Source organism: Equus caballus, chromosome 24 (genome assembly GCF_041296265.1).
Source record: "Equus caballus isolate H_3958 breed thoroughbred chromosome 24, TB-T2T, whole genome shotgun sequence".
NCBI classification, from domain to species: domain Eukaryota; kingdom Metazoa; phylum Chordata; class Mammalia; order Perissodactyla; family Equidae; genus Equus; species Equus caballus.
The window spans coordinates 4,444,616-4,465,271 of NC_091707.1; positions in this window are offsets into that span (position 1 = coordinate 4,444,616).

The window sequence follows — 20,656 nt, forward strand, 5'->3', positions numbered from 1 at the left end:
TCACGTGAGGGGCATGCCGGCACAGCCTCTCAGACTGAACCTCGTGCCGGACACCACAGAACCACCTGCCGGACAGACCGGAACCACCTGCCGGACACGCCGGAACCACCGGCTCGACCCGCCGGAACGACCGCTGGACATGCAAAATCACCTGCCGGCTACGCCGGAAACACTTGGCGAACACTCCGGAAACACCTGCCGGGCATGCCGGAACCACCTCTCAGATATGCCAGAACCACGTGCCAATGACCCCGGAAGCACCTGCCGAGCACGCCGGAACCACCTGCTCGACTCGCCAGAACCACCTGCCGGACACGCCAAAATCACCTGCCGGCTACGCCACAACCAGTTGGGGAACACTTCGGAATCACCTGCCGGGCTCGCTGGAACCACCTTCCGGTCATGCGAATATCACCTGCTGGGTATGCCAGAACCACTTGGCGGACACTCCGGAATCATCTGCGGGACATGCCGGAACCACCTCTCAGACACCCCAGAACCAAGTGCCGGAGACGCCGGAAGCACCTGCCGAGCATGCCGGAGCCACCTGCTCGACTCGCCAGAAACACCTGCCGGACACGCCAAAATCACCTGCCGGGTATGCCAGAACCACCTGTCGGACACTACGGAATCACCTGCCGCGCATACCGGAACCACCTCTCAGACGTGCCGGAAGCACGTGCCAGACACGCCGGAAACACCTACCGGACAGACCGGAACCACCTGCCAAGAACGCCGGAGCCACCTGTTTGACTCGCTGGAACCACCTGCCGGACAGGCCAATATCAACTGCTGGCTATGCCAGAACCACCTGGGCGACAGTCCGGGATCACCTGCCAGCCATGGCGGAACCACCTCTCAGACGTACCAGAACCACCTGCCGGAGAAGCTGGAAACACGTCCTGGACAGACTGGAACCACGTGACGGCCATGCCTGAACCACCTGCCGAGCACGGCGGAACCACCTGCCGGACACGCCAAAATCACCTGCGGGCTACGCCAGAACCACTTGGACGACTCTCCGAAATGACCTGCCGGGCACGTTGGAACCACCTCTCAGACGTGCCAGAAGCACGTGGCGGACAGTCCGGAATCACCTGTTGGGCATACGCAACCACCTCTGACACGTACCAGAACCACGTGCCGTGCACGCCGGAACCACCTACCGGACAGACCGGAATCAACTTTTGGGCATGCCGGAACCACCAGTCAGATGTGCCAGAAACACGTGCCGGAGACGCCGGAAGCACCTGCCGAGCACGTCGCAACCACCTGCTCAACTCGCCTGAACCACCTGCCGGACACGCCAAAATCACCTGCCCGCTACACCAGCACCACTTCGGGGACAAGCCGGAATCACGTGAGGGGCATGCCGGCACAGCCTCTCAGACTGAACCTCGTGCCGGACACCACAGAACCACCTGCCGGACAGACCGGAACCACCTGCCGGACACGCCGGAACCACCGGCTCGACCCGCCGGAACGACCGCTGGACATGCAAAATCACCTGCCGGCTATGCCGGAAACACTTGGCGAACACTCCGGAATCACCTGCCGGGCATGCCGGAACCACCTCTCAGATATGCCAGAACCACGTGCCAATGACCCCGGAAGCACCTGCCGAGCACGCCGGAACCACCTGCTCGACTCGCCAGAACCACCTGCCGGACACGCAAAAATCACCTGCCGGCTACGCCACAACCAGTTGGGGAAAACTTCAGAATCACCTGCCGGGCTTGCTGGAACCACCTGCCGGTCATGCCAAAATCACCTGCCAACTACGCCAGTACCACTTGGCGGACACTGTGGAAACACCTGTCGGGCCGGCCGGAACCACATCTCAGACGTGCCAGAACCATGTGCATGAGATGCTGGAACCACACCCTGAACAGACGGAAAACACCTGCCAGACCCGTCTGAACAACCTGCCGAGCACGCCGGAGCCACCTGCTCGACTCGCCGGAACCACCTACCTGACATGCCCAAATCACCAGCCGGGTATGCCAGAACCACTTGGCGGACACTCCGGAATCATCTGCCGGACATGCCGGAACCAGCTCTCAGACACAACAGAACCACGTGCCGGAGACGCCGGAAGCACCTGCCGAGCATGCCGGAGCCACCTGCTCGACTCGTCAGAAACACCTGTCGGACACGCCAAAATCACCTGCCGGGTACGCCAGAACCACCTGGCGGACACTCCGAAATCACCTGTCGCGCATGCCGGAACCACCTCTCAGACGTGCCTGAAGCACGTGCCGGACACGCCGAAATCACCTACCAGACAGACCGGAACCACCTGCCGAGCACGCCGGAGCCACCTGTTCGACTCGCTGGAACCACCTGCCGGACAGGCCAATATCAACTGCTGGCTATGCCAGAACCACCTGGGGGACGGTCCGGAATCACCTGCCAGCCATGGCGGAACCACCTCTCAGACGTAGCAGAACCACCTGCCGGAGAAGCTGGAAACACGTCCTGGACAGTCTGGAACCACCTGCCGGCCAAGCCTGAACCACCTGCCAAGCACAACGGAACAACCTGCCAGACACGCCAAAATCACCTGCGTGTTATGCCAGAACCACTTGGAGGACTCTCTGGGATGACCTGCCGGGCATTCCGGAACCACCTCTCAGACGTGCCAGAACCATGTGGCGGACAGTCCGGAATCACCTGTTGGGCATGCGCAACCACCTCTGACACGTACCAGAACCACATGCCGTGCAGGCTGGAACCACCTACCGGACAGACCGGAATCACCTTTCGGGCATGCCGGAACCACCTGCTCGACTCGCCAGAACCACCTGCCGATCACGCAAAAATCACCTGCCGGCTACGCCACAACCAGTTGGTGAACACTTTGCAATCACCTGCCAGGCTTGCTGGAACCACCTGCCAGTCATGCCAAAATCACCTGCCAACTACGCCAGAACCGCTTGGCGGACACTGCGGAAACACCTGTCGGGCCGGCTGGAACCACATCTCAGACGAGAGAGAAACGTGTTCATGAGATGCTGGAACCACACCCCGAACAGACGGATACCACCTGCCAGAACCGCCTGAACCACCTGCTGAGCACGCCGGAACCACCTGCTCGACTCACCGGTACCACCTCCCTGACACGCCAAAATCACCTGCTGGGTATGCCAGAACCACTTGGCGGACACTCCGGAATCATCTGCCGGACATGCCGGAACCAGCTCTCAGACACACCAGAACCAAGTGCCGGAGACGCCGGAAGCACCTGCCGAGCATGCCGGAGCCACCTGCTCGACTCGCCAGAAACACCTGCCGGACACGCCAAAATCACCTGCCGGGTATGCCAGAACCACCTGTCGGACACTACGGAATCACCTGCCGCGCATGCCGGAACCACCTCTCAGACGTGCCGGAAGCACGTGCCAGACACGCTGGAAACACCTACCGGACAGACCGGAACCACCTGCCAAGAACGCCAGAGCCACCTGTTTGACTCGCTGGAACCACCTGCCGGACAGGCCAATATCAACTGCTGGCTATGCCAGAACCACCTGGGGGACAGTCCGGGATCACCTGCCAGCCATGGCGGAACCACCTCTCAGACGTACCAGAACCACCTGCCGGAGAAGCTGGAAACACGTCCTGGACAGACTGGAACCACGTGACGGCCATGCCTGAACCACCTGCCGAGCACGGCGGAACCACCTGCCGGACACGCCAAAATCACCTGCGGGCTACGCCAGAACCACTTGGACGACTCTCCGAAATGACCTGCCGGGCATGTTGGAACCACCTCTCAGACATGCCAGAAGCACGTGGCGGACAGTCCGGAATCACCTGTTGGGCATACGCAACCACCTCTGACACGTACCAGAACCACGTGCCGTGCACGCCGGAACCACCTACCGGACAGACCGGAATCCACTTTTGGGCATGCCGGAACCACCAGTCAGATGTGCCAGAAACACGTGCCGGAGACGCCGGAAGCACCTGCGGAGCACGTCGCAACCACCTGATCAACTCGCCTGAACCACCTGCCGGACACGCCAAAATCACCTGCCCGCTACACCAGCACCACTTCGGGGACAAGCCGGAATCACGTGAGGGGCATGCCGGCACAGCCTCTCAGACTGAACCTCGTGCCGGACACCACAGAACCACCTGCCGGACAGACCGGAACCACCTGCCGGACACGCCGGAACCACCGGCTCGACCCGCCGGAACGACCGCTGGACATGCAAAATCACCTGCTGGCTACGCCGGAAACACTTGGCGAACACTCCGGAATCACCTGCCGGGCATGCCGGAACCACCTCTCAGATATGCCAGAACCACGTGCCAATGACCCCGGAAGCACCTGCCGAGCACGCTGGAACCACCTGCTCGACTCGCCAGAACCACCTGCCGGACACGCAAAAATCACCTGCCGGCTACGCCACAACCAGTTGGGGAACACTTTGGAATCACCTGCCAGGCTTGCTGGAACCACCTGCCAGTCATGCCAAAATCACCTGCCAACTACGCCAGAACCGCTTGGCGGACACTGCGGAAACACCTGTCGGGCCGGCTGGAACCACATCTCAGACGTGCCAGAAACGTGTTCATGAGATGCTGGAACCACACCCCGAACAGACGGATACCACCTGCCAGAACCGCCTGAACCACCTGCTGAGCACGCCGGAACCACCTGCTCGACTCACCGGTACCACCTCCCTGACACGCCAAAATCACCTGCTGGGTATGCCAGAACCACTTGGCGGACACTCCGGAATCATCTGCCGGACATGCCGGAACCAGGTCTCAGACACACCAGAACCAAGTGCCGGAGACGCCGGAAGCACCTGCCGAGCATGCCGGAGACACCTGCTCGACTCGCCAGAAACACCTGCCGGACACGCCAAAATCACCTGCCGGGTATGCCAGAACCACTTCGGGGACAAGCCGGAATCACGTGAGGGGCATGCCAGCACAGCCTCTCAGACTGAACCTCGTGCCGGACACCACAGAACCACCTGCCAGACAGACCGGAACCACCTGCCGGACACGCCGGAACCACCGGCTCGACCCACCGGAACGACCGCTGGACATGCAAAATCACCTGCCGGCTACGCCGGAAACACTTGGCGAACACTCCGGAATCACCTGCCGGGCATGCCGGAACCACCTCTCAGATATGCCAGAACCACGTGCCAATGACCCCGGAAGCACCTGCCGAGCACGCCGGAACCACCTGCTCGACTCGCCAGAACCACCTGCCGGACACGCAAAAATCACCTGCCGGCTACGCCACAACCAGTTGGGGAACACTTCGGAATCACCTGCCGGGCTTGCTGGAACCACCTGCTGGTCATGCGAAAATCACCTGCTGGGTATGCCAGAACCGCTTGGCGGACACTCCGGAATCATCTGCCGGACATGCCGGAACCAGCTCTCAGACACACCAGAACCAAGTGCCGGAGACGCCGGAAGCACCTGCCGAGCATTCCGGAGCCACCTGCTCAACTCGCCAGAAACACATGTCGGACACGCCAAAATCACCTGCCGGGTACGCCAGAACCACCTGGCGAACACTCCGAAACCACCTGTCGCGCATGCCGGAACCACCTCTCAGACGTGCCGGAAGCACGTGCCGGACACGCCGGAATCACCTACCAGACAGACCGGAACCACCTGCCGAGCACGCCGGAACCACCTGCTCGACTCGCCAGAACCACCTGCCGGACACGCAAAAATCACCTGCCGGCTAGGCCACAACCAGTTGGGGAAAACTTCGGAATCACCTGCCGGGCTTGCTGGAACCACCTGCCGGTCATGCCAAAATCACCTGCCAACTACGCCAGTACCACTTGGCGGACACTGTGGAAACACCTGTCGGGCCGGCCGGAACCACATCTCAGACGTGCCAGAACCATGTGCATGAGATGCTGGAACCACACCCTGAACAGACGGAAAACACCTGCCAGACCCGTCTGAACAACCTGCCGAGCACGCCGGAGCCACCTGCTCGACTCGCCGGAACCACCTACCTGACATGCCCAAATCACCAGCCGGGTATGCCAGAACCACTTGGCGGACACTCCGGAATCATCTGCCGGACATGCCGGAACCAGCTCTCAGACACACCAGAACCACGTGCCGGAGACGCCGGAAGCACCTGCCGAGCATGCCGGAGCCACCTGCTCGACTCGCCAGAAACACCTGCCGGACACGCCAAAATCACCTGCCGGGTACGCCAGAACCACCTGGAGGACACTACGAAATCACCTGCCGCGCATGCCGGAACCACCTCTCAGACGTGCCGGAAGCACGTGCCAGACACGCCGGAAACACCTACCGGACAGACCGGAACCACCTGCCAATAACGCCGGAGCCACCTGTTCGACTCGCTGGAACCACCTGCCGGACAGGCCAATATCAACTGCTGGCTATGCCAGAACCACCTGGGGGACAGTCCGGGATCACCTGCCAGCCATGGCGGAACCACCTCTCAGACGTACCAGAACCACCTGCCGGAGAAGCTGGAAACACGTCCTGGACAGACTGGAACCACGTGACGGCCATGCCTGAACCACCTGCCGAGCACGGCGGAACCACCTGCCGGACACGCCAAAATCACCCGCGGGCTACGCCAGAACCACATGGACGACTCTCCGAAATGACCTGCCGGGCACGTTGGAACCACCTCTCAGACGTGCCAGAAGCACGTGGCGGACAGTCCGGAATCACCTGTTGGGCATACGCAACCACCTCTGACACGTACCAGAACCACGTGCCGTGCACGCCGGAACCACCTACCGGACAGACCGGAATCAACTTTTGGGCATGCCGGAACCACCAGTCAGATGTGCCAGAAACACGTGCCGGAGACGCCGGAAGCACCTGCCGAGCACGTCGCAACCACCTGCTCAACTCGCCTGAACCACCTGCCGGACACGCCAAAATCACCTGCCCGCTACACCAGCACCACTTCGGGGACAAGCCGGAATCACGTGAGGGGCATCCCGGCACAGCCTCTCAGACTGAACCTCGTGCCGGACACCCCAGAACCACCTGCCGGACAGACCGGAACCAACTGCCGGACACGCCGGAACCACCGGCTCGACCCGCCGGAACGACCGCTGGACATGCAAAATCACCTGCCGGCTACGCCGGAAACACTTGGCGAACACTCCAGAATCACCTGCCGGGCATGCCGGAACCACCTCTCAGATATGCCAGAACCACGTGCCAATGACCCCGGAAGCACCTGCCGAGCACGCCGGAACCACCTGCTCGACTCGCCAGAACCACCTGCCGGACACGCAAAAATCACCTGCCGGCTACGCCACAACCAGTTGGGGAACACTTCGGAATCACCTGCCGGGCTTGCTGGAACCACCTGCCGGACATGCCAAAATCACCTGCCAACTACGCCAGTACCACTTGGCGGACACTGTGGAAACACCTGTCGGGCCGGCCGGAACCACATCTCAGACGTGCCAGAAACGTGTTCATGAGATGCTGGAACCACACCCCGAACAGACGGATACCACCTGCCAGAACCGCCTGAACCACCTGCTGAGCACGCCGGAACCACCTGCTCTACTCACGGGTAACAAATCCCTAACACGCCAAAATCACCTGCTGGGTATGCCAGAACCACTTGGCGCACACTCCGGAATCATCTGCCGGACATGCCGGAACCAGCTCTCAGACACACCAGAACCAAGTGCCGGAGACGCCGGAAGCACCTGCCGAGCATGCCGGAGCCACCTGCTCGACTCGCCAGAAACACCTGCCGGACACGCCAAAATCACCTGCCGGGTATGCCAGAACCACTTCGGGGACAAGCCGGAATCACGTGAGGGGCATGCCGGCACAGCCTCTCAGATTGAACCTCGTGCCGGACACCACAGAACCACCTGCCGGACAGACCGGAACCACCTGCCGGACACGCCGGAACCACCGGCTCGACCCTCCGGAACGACCGCTGGACATGCAAAATCACCTGCCGGCTACGCCGGAAACACTTGGCGAGCACTCCGGAATCACCTGCCGGGCATGCCGGAACCACCTCTCAGATATGCCAGAACCACGTGCCAATGACCCCGGAAGCACCTGCCGAGCACGCCGGAACCACCTGCTCGACTCGCCAGAACCACCTGCCGGACACGCAAAAATCACCTGCCCGCTACACCAGCACCACTTCGCGGACAAGCCGGAATCACGTGAGGGGCATGCCGGCACAGCCTCTCAGACTGAACCTCGTGCCGGACACCACAGAACCACCTGCCGGACAGACCGGAACCACCTGCCGGACACGCCGGAACCACCGGCTCGACCCGCCGGAACGACCGCTGGACATGCAAAATCACCTGCCGGCTACGCCGGAAACACTTGGCGAACACTCCGGAAACACCTGCCGGGCATGCCGGAACCACCTCTCAGATATGCCAGAACCACGTGCCAATGACCCCGGAAGCACCTGCCGAGCACGCCGGAACCACCTGCTCGACTCGCCAGAACCACCTGCCGGACACGCCAAAATCACCTGCCGGCTACGCCACAACCAGTTGGGGAACACTTCGGAATCACCTGCCGGGCTCGCTGGAACCACCTTCCGGTCATGCGAATATCACCTGCTGGGTATGCCAGAACCACTTGGCGGACACTCCGGAATCATCTGCGGGACATGCCGGAACCACCTCTCAGACACCCCAGAACCAAGTGCCGGAGACGCCGGAAGCACCTGCCGAGCATGCCGGAGCCACCTGCTCGACTCGCCAGAAACACCTGCCGGACACGCCAAAATCACCTGCCGGGTATGCCAGAACCACCTGTCGGACACTACGGAATCACCTGCCGCGCATACCGGAACCACCTCTCAGACGTGCCGGAAGCACGTGCCAGACACGCCGGAAACACCTACCGGACAGACCGGAACCACCTGCCAAGAACGCCGGAGCCACCTGTTTGACTCGCTGGAACCACCTGCCGGACAGGCCAATATCAACTGCTGGCTATGCCAGAACCACCTGGGCGACAGTCCGGGATCACCTGCCAGCCATGGCGGAACCACCTCTCAGACGTACCAGAACCACCTGCCGGAGAAGCTGGAAACACGTCCTGGACAGACTGGAACCACGTGACGGCCATGCCTGAACCACCTGCCGAGCACGGCGGAACCACCTGCCGGACACGCCAAAATCACCTGCGGGCTACGCCAGAACCACTTGGACGACTCTCCGAAATGACCTGCCGGGCACGTTGGAACCACCTCTCAGACGTGCCAGAAGCACGTGGCGGACAGTCCGGAATCACCTGTTGGGCATACGCAACCACCTCTGACACGTACCAGAACCACGTGCCGTGCACGCCGGAACCACCTACCGGACAGACCGGAATCAACTTTTGGGCATGCCGGAACCACCAGTCAGATGTGCCAGAAACACGTGCCGGAGACGCCGGAAGCACCTGCCGAGCACGTCGCAACCACCTGCTCAACTCGCCTGAACCACCTGCCGGACACGCCAAAATCACCTGCCCGCTACACCAGCACCACTTCGGGGACAAGCCGGAATCACGTGAGGGGCATGCCGGCACAGCCTCTCAGACTGAACCTCGTGCCGGACACCACAGAACCACCTGCCGGACAGACCGGAACCACCTGCCGGACACGCCGGAACCACCGGCTCGACCCGCCGGAACGACCGCTGGACATGCAAAATCACCTGCCGGCTATGCCGGAAACACTTGGCGAACACTCCGGAATCACCTGCCGGGCATGCCGGAACCACCTCTCAGATATGCCAGAACCACGTGCCAATGACCCCGGAAGCACCTGCCGAGCACGCCGGAACCACCTGCTCGACTCGCCAGAACCACCTGCCGGACACGCAAAAATCACCTGCCGGCTACGCCACAACCAGTTGGGGAAAACTTCAGAATCACCTGCCGGGCTTGCTGGAACCACCTGCCGGTCATGCCAAAATCACCTGCCAACTACGCCAGTACCACTTGGCGGACACTGTGGAAACACCTGTCGGGCCGGCCGGAACCACATCTCAGACGTGCCAGAACCATGTGCATGAGATGCTGGAACCACACCCTGAACAGACGGAAAACACCTGCCAGACCCGTCTGAACAACCTGCCGAGCACGCCGGAGCCACCTGCTCGACTCGCCGGAACCACCTACCTGACATGCCCAAATCACCAGCCGGGTATGCCAGAACCACTTGGCGGACACTCCGGAATCATCTGCCGGACATGCCGGAACCAGCTCTCAGACACAACAGAACCACGTGCCGGAGACGCCGGAAGCACCTGCCGAGCATGCCGGAGCCACCTGCTCGACTCGTCAGAAACACCTGTCGGACACGCCAAAATCACCTGCCGGGTACGCCAGAACCACCTGGCGGACACTCCGAAATCACCTGTCGCGCATGCCGGAACCACCTCTCAGACGTGCCTGAAGCACGTGCCGGACACGCCGAAATCACCTACCAGACAGACCGGAACCACCTGCCGAGCACGCCGGAGCCACCTGTTCGACTCGCTGGAACCACCTGCCGGACAGGCCAATATCAACTGCTGGCTATGCCAGAACCACCTGGGGGACGGTCCGGAATCACCTGCCAGCCATGGCGGAACCACCTCTCAGACGTAGCAGAACCACCTGCCGGAGAAGCTGGAAACACGTCCTGGACAGTCTGGAACCACCTGCCGGCCAAGCCTGAACCACCTGCCAAGCACAACGGAACAACCTGCCAGACACGCCAAAATCACCTGCGTGTTATGCCAGAACCACTTGGAGGACTCTCTGGGATGACCTGCCGGGCATTCCGGAACCACCTCTCAGACGTGCCAGAACCATGTGGCGGACAGTCCGGAATCACCTGTTGGGCATGCGCAACCACCTCTGACACGTACCAGAACCACATGCCGTGCAGGCTGGAACCACCTACCGGACAGACCGGAATCACCTTTCGGGCATGCCGGAACCACCTGCTCGACTCGCCAGAACCACCTGCCGATCACGCAAAAATCACCTGCCGGCTACGCCACAACCAGTTGGTGAACACTTTGCAATCACCTGCCAGGCTTGCTGGAACCACCTGCCAGTCATGCCAAAATCACCTGCCAACTACGCCAGAACCGCTTGGCGGACACTGCGGAAACACCTGTCGGGCCGGCTGGAACCACATCTCAGACGAGAGAGAAACGTGTTCATGAGATGCTGGAACCACACCCCGAACAGACGGATACCACCTGCCAGAACCGCCTGAACCACCTGCTGAGCACGCCGGAACCACCTGCTCGACTCACCGGTACCACCTCCCTGACACGCCAAAATCACCTGCTGGGTATGCCAGAACCACTTGGCGGACACTCCGGAATCATCTGCCGGACACGCCAAAATCACCTGCCGGGTATGCCAGAACCACTTCGGGGAAAGCCGGAATCACGTGAGGGGCATGCCGGCACAGCCTCTCAGACTGTACCTCGTGCCGGACACCACAGAACCACCTGCCGGACAGACCGGAACCACCTGCCGGACACGCCGGTACCACCGGCTCGACCCGCCGGAACGACCGCTGGACATGCAAAATCACTTGCCGGCTATGCCGGAAACACTTGGCGAACACTCCGGAAACACCTGCCGGGCATGCCGGAACCACCTCTCAGATATGCCAGAACCACGTGCCAATGACCCCGGAAGCACCTGCCGAGCACGCCGGAACCACCTGCTCGACTCGCCAGAACCACCTGCCGGACACGCCAAAATCACCTGCCGGCTACGCCACAACCAGTTGGGGAACACTTCGGAATCACCTGCCGGGCTTGCTGGAACCACCTTCCGGTCATGCGAATATCACCTGCTGGGTATGCCAGAACCACTTGGCGGACACTCCGGAATCATCTGCCGGACATGCCGGAACCAGCTCTCAGATACACCAGAACCAAGTGCCGGAGACGCCGGAAGCACCTGCCGAGCATGCCGGAGCCACCTGCCCGACTCGCTGGAACCACCTGCCGGACAGGCCAATATCAACTGCTGGCTATGCCAGAACCACCTGGGGGACGGTCCGGAATCACCTGCCAGCCATGGCGGAACCACCTCTCAGACGTACCAGAACCACCTGCCGGAGAAGCTGGAAACACGTCCTGGACAGACTGGAACCACGTGACGCCCATGCCTGAACCACCTGCCGAGCACGGCGGAACAACCTGCCAGACACGCCAAAATCACCTGCGTGTTATGCCAGAACCACTTGGAGGACTCTCTGGGATGACCTGCCGGGCATGCCGGAACCACCTCTCAGACGTGCCAGAACCATGTGGCGGACAGTCCGGAATCACCTGTTGGGCATGCGCAACCACCTCTGAGACGTACCAGAACCACATGCCGTGCAGGCTGGAACCACCTACCGGACAGACCGGAATCACCTTTCGGGCATGCCGGAACCACCTGTCAGATGTGCCAGAAACACGTGCCGGAGACGCCGGAAGCAACTGCCAAGCACGTTGGAACCACCTGCTCAACTCGCCTGAACCACCTGCCGGACATGCCAAAATCACCTGCCGACTATGCCAGAACCACTTGGCGAACACTCCGGAATCACTTGCCGGGCATGCAGGAACCACCTCTCAGACATGCCAGAACCCCGTGCCAATGACCCCGGAAGCACCAGCCGAGCACGCCGGAACCACCTGCTCGACTCGCCAGAACCACCTGCCGATCACGCAAAAATCACCTGCCGGCTACGCCACAACCAGATGGTGAACACTTTGCAATCACCTGCCAGGCTTGCTGGAACCACCTGCCAGTCATGCCAAAATCACCTGCCAACTATGCCAGAACCGCTTGGCGGACACTGCGGAAACACCTGTCTGGCCGGCTGGAACCACATCTCAGACGTGCCAGAAATGTGTTCATGAGATGCTGGAACCACACCCCGAACAGACGGATACCACCTGCCAGAACCGCCTGAACCACCTGCTGAGCACGCCGGAAACATCTGCTCGACTCACCGGTACCACCTCCCTGACACGCCAAAATCACCTGCTGGGTATGCCAGAACCACTTGGCGGACACTCCGGAATCATCTGCCGGACATGCCGGAACCAGCTCTCAGACACACCAGAACCAAGTGCCGGAGACGCCGGAAGCACCTGCCGAGCATGCCGGAGCCACCTGCTCGACTCGCCAGAAACACCTGCCGGACACGCCAAAATCACCTGCCGGATACGCCAGAACCACCTGGCGGACACTCCGAAACCACCTGTCGCGCATGCAGGAACCACCTCTCAGACGTGCCGGAAGCACGTGCCGGAAACGCCGGAATCTCGTACCGGACAGACCGGAACCACCTGCCGAGCACGCCGGAGCCACCTGTTCGACTCGCTGGAACCACCTGCCGGACAGGCCAATATCAACTGCTGGCTATGCCAGAACCACCTGGGGGACAGTCCGGGATCACCTGCCAGCCATGGCGGAACCACCTCTCAGACGTGCCAGAAGCACGTGGCGGACGGTCCGGAATCACCTGTTGGGCATACGCAACCACCTCTGACACGTACCAGAACCACGTGCCGTGCACGCCGGAACCACCTACCGGACAGACCGGAATCAACTTTTGGGCATGCCGGAACCACCAGTCAGATGTGCCAGAAACACGTGCCGGAGACGCCGGAAGCACCTGCCGAGCACGTCGCAACCACCTGATCAACTCGCCTGAACCACCTGCCGGACACGCCAAAATCACCTGCCCGCTACACCAGCACCACTTAGGGGACAAGCCGGAATCACGTGAGGGGCATGCCGGCACAGCCTCTCAGACTGAACCTCGTGCCGGACACCACAGAACCACCTGCCGGACAGACCGGAACCACCTGCCGGACACGCCGGAACCACCGGCTCGACCCGCCGGAACGACCGCTGGACATGCAAAATCACCTGCCGGCTACGCCGGAAACACTTGGCGAGCACTCCGGAATCACCTGCCGGGCATGCCGGAACCACCTCTCAGATATGCCAGAACCACGTGCCAATGACCCCGGAAGCACCTGCCGAGCACGCCGGAACCACCTGCTCGACTCGCCAGAACCACCTGCCGATCACGCAAAAATCACCTGCCGGCTACGCCACAACCAGTTGGGGAACACTTCGGAATCACCTGCCAGGCTTGCTGGAACCAACTGTCGGTCATGCGAAAATCACCTGCTGGGTATGCCAGAACCACTTGGCGGACACTCCGGAATCATCTGCCGGACATGCCGGAACCAGCTCTCAGACACACCAGAACCAAGTGCCGGAGACGCCGGAAGCACCTGCCGAGCATGCCGGAGCCACCTGCTCGACTCGCCAGAAACACCTGCCGGACACGCCAAAATCACCTGCCGGGTATGCCAGGACGACCTGTCGGACACTACGGAATCACCTGCCGCGCATACCGGAACCACCTCTCAGACGTGCCGGAAGCACGTGCCAGACACGCCGGAAACACCTACCGGACAGACCGGAACCACCTGCCAAGAACGCCGGAGCCACCTGTTTGACTCGCTGGAACCACCTGCCGGACAGGCCAATATCAACTGCTGGCTATGCCAGAACCTCCTGGGCGACAGTCCGGGATCACCTGCCAGCCATGGCGGAACCACCTCTCAGACGTACCAGAACCACCTGCCGGAGAAGCTGGAAACACGTCCTGGACAGACTGGAACCACGTGACGGCCATGCCTGAACCACCTGCCGAGCACGGCGGAACCACCTGCCGGACACGCCAAAATCACCTGCGGGCTACGCCAGAACCACTTGGACGACTCTCCGAAATGACCTGCCGGGCACGTTGGAACCACCTCTCAGACGTGCCAGAAGCACGTGGCGGACAGTCCGGAATCACCTGTTGGGCATACGCAACCACCTCTGACACGTACCAGAACCACGTGCCGTGCACGCCGGAACCACCTACCGGACAGACCGGAATCAACTTTTGGGCATGCCGGAACCACCAGTCAGATGTGCCAGAAACACGTGCCGGAGACGCCGGAAGCACCTGCCGAGCACGTCGCAACCACCTGCTCAACTCGCCTGAACCACCTGCCGGACACGCCAAAATCACCTGCCCGCTACACCAGCACCACTTCGGGGACAAGCCGGAATCACGTGAGGGGCATGCCGGCACAGCCTCTCAGACTGAACCTCGTGCCGGACACCACAGAACCACCTGCCGGACAGACCGGAACCACCTGCCGGACACGCCGGAACCACCGGCTCGACCCGCCGGAACGACCGCTGGACATGCAAAATCACCTGCCGGCTATGCCGGAAACACTTGGCGAACACTCCGGAATCACCTGCCGGGCATGCCGGAACCACCTCTCAGATATGCCAGAACCACGTGCCAATGACCCCGGAAGCACCTGCCGAGCACGCCGGAACCACCTGCTCGACTCGCCAGAACCACCTGCCGGACACGCAAAAATCACCTGCCGGCTACGCCACAACCAGTTGGGGAAAACTTCAGAATCACCTGCCGGGCTTGCTGGAACCACCTGCCGGTCATGCCAAAATCACCTGCCAACTACGCCAGTACCACTTGGCGGACACTGTGGAAACACCTGTCGGGCCGGCCGGAACCACATCTCAGACGTGCCAGAACCATGTGCATGAGATGCTGGAACCACACCCTGAACAGACGGAAAACACCTGCCAGACCCGTCTGAACAACCTGCCGAGCACGCCGGAGCCACCTGCTCGACTCGCCGGAACCACCTACCTGACATGCCCAAATCACCAGCCGGGTATGCCAGAACCACTTGGCGGACACTCCGGAATCATCTGCCGGACATGCCGGAACCACCTCTCAGACACAACAGAACCACGTGCCGGAGACGCCGGAAGCACCTGCCGAGCATGCCGGAGCCACCTGCTCGACTCGTCAGAAACACCTGTCGGACACGCCAAAATCACCTGCCGGGTACGCCAGAACCACCTGGCGGACACTCCGAAATCACCTGTCGCGCATGCCGGAACCACCTCTCAGACGTGCCTGAAGCACGTGCCGGACACGCCGAAATCACCTACCAGACAGACCGGAACCACCTGCCGAGCACGCCGGAGCCACCTGTTCGACTCGCTGGAACCACCTGCCGGACAGGCCAATATCAACTGCTGGCTATGCCAGAACCACCTGGGGGACGGTCCGGAATCACCTGCCAGCCATGGCGGAACCACCTCTCAGACGTAGCAGAACCACCTGCCGGAGAAGCTGGAAACACGTCCTGGACAGTCTGGAACCACCTGCCGGCCAAGCCTGAACCACCTGCCAAGCACAACGGAACAACCTGCCAGACACGCCAAATCACCTGCGTGTTATGCCAGAACCACTTGGAGGACTCTCTGGGATGACCTGCCGGGCATGCCGGAACCACCTCTCAGACGTGCCAGAACCATGTGGCGGACAGTCCGGAATCACCTGTTGGGCATGCGCAACCACCTCTGACACGTACCAGAACCACATGCCGTGCAGGCTGGAACCACCTACCGGACAGACCGGAATCACCTTTCGGGCATGCCGGAACCACCTGTCAGATGTGCCAGAAACACGTGCCGGAGACGCCGGAAGCACCTGCCAAGCACGTCGGAACCACCTGCTCAACTCGCCTGAACCACCTGCCGGACATGCCAAAATCACCTGCCGACTATGCCAGAACCACTTGGCGAACACTCCGGAATCACTTGCCGGGCATGCAGGAACCACCTCTCAGACATGCCAGAACCCCGTGCCAATGACCCCGGAAGCACCAGCCGAGCACGCGGGAACCACCTGCTCGACTCGCCAGAACCACCTGCCGATCACGCAAAAATCACCTGCCGGCTACGCCACAACCAGTTGGTGAACACTTTGGAATCACCTGCCAGGCTTGCTGGAACCACCTGCCAGTCATGCCAAAATCACCTGCCAACTACGCCAGAACCGCTTGGCGGACACTGCGGAAACACCTGTCGGGCCGGCTGGAACCACATCTCAGACGTGCCAGAAACGTGTTCATGAGATGCTGGAACCACACCCCGAACAGACGGATACCACCTGCCAGAACCGCCTGAACCACCTGCTGAGCACGCCGGAGCCACCTGCTCGACTCGCAGGTACCACCTCCCTGACACGCCAAAATCACCTGCTGGGTATGCCAGAACCACTTGGCGGACACTCCGGAATCATCTGCCGGACATGCCGGAACCAGCTCTCAGACACACCAGAACCAAGTGCCGGAGACGCCGGAAGCACCTGCCGAGCATGCCGGAGCCACCTGCTCGACTCGCCAGAAACACCTGCCGGACACGCCAAAATCACCTGCTGGGTATGCCAGAACCACTTCGGGGACAAGCCGGAATCACGTGAGGGGCATGCCGGCACAGCCTCTCAGACTGAACCTCGTGCCGGACACCACAGAACCACCTGCCGGACACGCCGGTACCACCGGCTCGACCCGCCGGAACGACCGCTGGACATGCAAAATCACTTGCCGGCTACGCCGGAAACACTTGGCGAACACTCCGGAAACAACTGCCGGGCATGCCGGAACCACCTCTCAGATATGCCAGAACCACGTGCCAATGACCCCGGAAGCACCTGCCGAGCACGCCGGAACCACCTGCTCGACTCGCCAGAACCACCTGCCGGACACGCCAAAATCACCTGCCGGCTACGCCACAACCAGTTGGGGAACACTTCGCAATCACCTGCCGGGCTTGCTGGAACCACCTTCCGGTCATGCGAATATCACCTGCTGGGTATGCCAGAACCACTTGGCGGACACTCCGGAATCATCTGCCGGACATGCCGGAACCAGCTCTCAGATACACCAGAACCAAGTGCCGGAGACGCCGGAAGCACCTGCCGAGCATGCCGGAGCCACCTGCTCGAATCGCTGGAACCACCTGCCGGACAGGCCAATATCAACTGCTGGCTATGCCAGAACCACCTGGGGGACGGTCCGGAATCACCTGCCAGCCATGGCGGAACCACCTCTCAGACGTACCAGAACCACCTGCCGGAGAAGCTGGAAACACGTCCTGGACAGACTGGAACCACGTGACGCCCATGCCTGAACCACCTGCCGAGCACGGCGGAACAACCTGCCAGACACGCCAAAATCACCTGCGTGTTATGCCAGAACCACTTGGAGGACTCTCTGGGATGACCTGCCGGGCATGCCGGAACCACCTCTCAGACGTGCCAGAACCATGTGGCGGACAGTCCGGAATCACCTGTTGGGCATGCGCAACCACCTCTGAGACGTACCAGAACCACATGCCGTGCAGGCTGGAACCACCTACCGGACAGACCGGAATCACCTTTCGGGCATGCCGGAACCACCTGTCAGATGTGCCAGAAACACGTGCCGGAGACGCCGGAAGCACCTGCCAAGCACGTCCGAACCACCTGCTCAACTCGCCTGAACCACCTGCCGGACATGCCAAAATCACCTGCCGACTATGCCAGAACCACTTGGCGAACACTCCGGAATCACTTGCCGGGCATGCAGGAACCACCTCTCAGACATGCCAGAACCCCGTGCCAATGACCCCGGAAGCACCAGCCGAGCACGCCGGAACCACCTGCTCGACTCGCCAGAACCACCTGCCGATCACGCAAAAATCACCTGCCGGCTACGCCACAACCAGTTGGTGAACACTTTGGAATCACCTGCCAGGCTTGCTGGAACCACCTGCCAGTCATGCCAAAATCACCTGCCAACTACGCCAGAACCGCTTGGCGGACACTGCGGAAACACCTGTCGGGCCGGCTGGAACCACATCTCAGACGAGAGAGAAACGTGTTCATGAGATGCTGGAACCACACCCCGAACAGACGGATACCACCTGCCAGAACCGCCTGAACCACCTGCTGAGCACGCCGGAACCACCTGCTCGACTCACCGGTACCACCTCCCTGACACGCCAAAATCACCTGCTGGGTATGCCAGAACCACTTGGCGGACACTCCGGAATCATCTGCCGGACATGCCGGAACCAGCTCTCAGACACACCAGAACCAAGTGCCGGAGACGCCGGAAGCACCTGCCGAGCATGCCGGAGCCACCTGCTCGACTCGCCAGAAACACCTGCCGGACACGCCAAAATCACCTGCCGGGTATGCCAGAACCACTTCGGGGACAAGCCGGAATCACGTGAGGGGCATGCCGGCACAGCCTCTCAACTGAACCTCGTGCCGGACACCACAGAACCACCTGCCGGACAGACCGGAACCACCTGCCGGACACGCCGGTACCACCGGCTCGACCCGCCGGAACGACCGCTGGACATGCAAAATCACTTGCCGGCTACGCCGGAAACACTTGGCGAACACTCCGGAAACACCTGCCGGGCATGCCGGAACCACCTCTCAGATATGCCAGAACCACGTGCCAATGACCCCGGAAGCACCTGCCGAGCACGCCGGAACCACCTGCTCGACTCGCCAGAACCACCTGCCGGACACGCCAAAATCACCTGCCGGCTACGCCAAAACCAGTTGGGGAACACTTCGGAATCACCTGCCGGGCTTGCTGGAACCACCTTCCGGTCATGCGAATATCACCTGCTGGGTATGCCAGAACCACTTGGCGGACACTCCGGAATCATCTGCCGGACATGCCGGAACCAGCTCTCAGACACACCAGAACCAAGTGCCGGAGACGCCGGAAGCACCTGCCGAGCATGCCGGAGCCACCTGCTCGACTCGCCAGTAACACCTGCCGGACACGCCAAAATCACCTGCCGGGTATGCCAGAACCACCTGGCGGACACTACGGAATCACCTGCCGCGCATGCCGGAACCACCTCTCAGACGTGCCGGAAGCACGTGCCAGACACGCCGGAAACACCTACCGGACAGACCGGAACCACCTGCCAAGAACGCCGGAGCCACCTGTTTGACTCGCTGGAACCACCTGCCGGACAGGCCAATATCAACTGCTGGCTATGCCAGAACCACCTGGGGGACAGTCCGGGATCACCTGCCAGCCATGGCGGAACCACCTCTCAGACGTACCAGAACCACCTGCCGGAGAAGCTGGAAACACGTCCTGGACAGACTGGAACCACGTGACGGCCATGCCTGAACCACCTGCCGAGCACGGCGGAACCACCTGCCGGACACGCCAAAATCACCTGCGGGCTACGCCAGAACCACTTGGACGACTCTCCGAAATGACCTGCCGGGCATGTTGGAACCACCTCTCAGACGTGCCAGAAGCACGTGGCGGACAGTCCGGAATCACCTGTTGGGCATACGCAACCACCTCTGACACGTACCAGAACCACGTGCCGTGCACGCCGGAACCACCTACCGGACAGACCGGAATCAACTTTTGGGCATGCCGGAACCACCAGTCAGATGTGCCAGAAACACGTGCCGGAGACGCCGGAAGCACCTGCCGAGCACGTCGCAACCACCTGCTCAACTCGCCTGAACCACCTGCCGGACACGCCAAAATCACCTGCCCGCTACACCAGCACCACTTCGGGGACAAGCCGGAATCACGTGAGGGGCATGCCGGCACAGCCTCTCAGACTGAACCTCGTGCCGGACACCACAGAACCACCTGCCGGACAGACCGGAACCACCTGCCGGACACGCCGGAACCACCGGCTCGACCCGCCGGAACGACCGCGGGACATGCAAAAT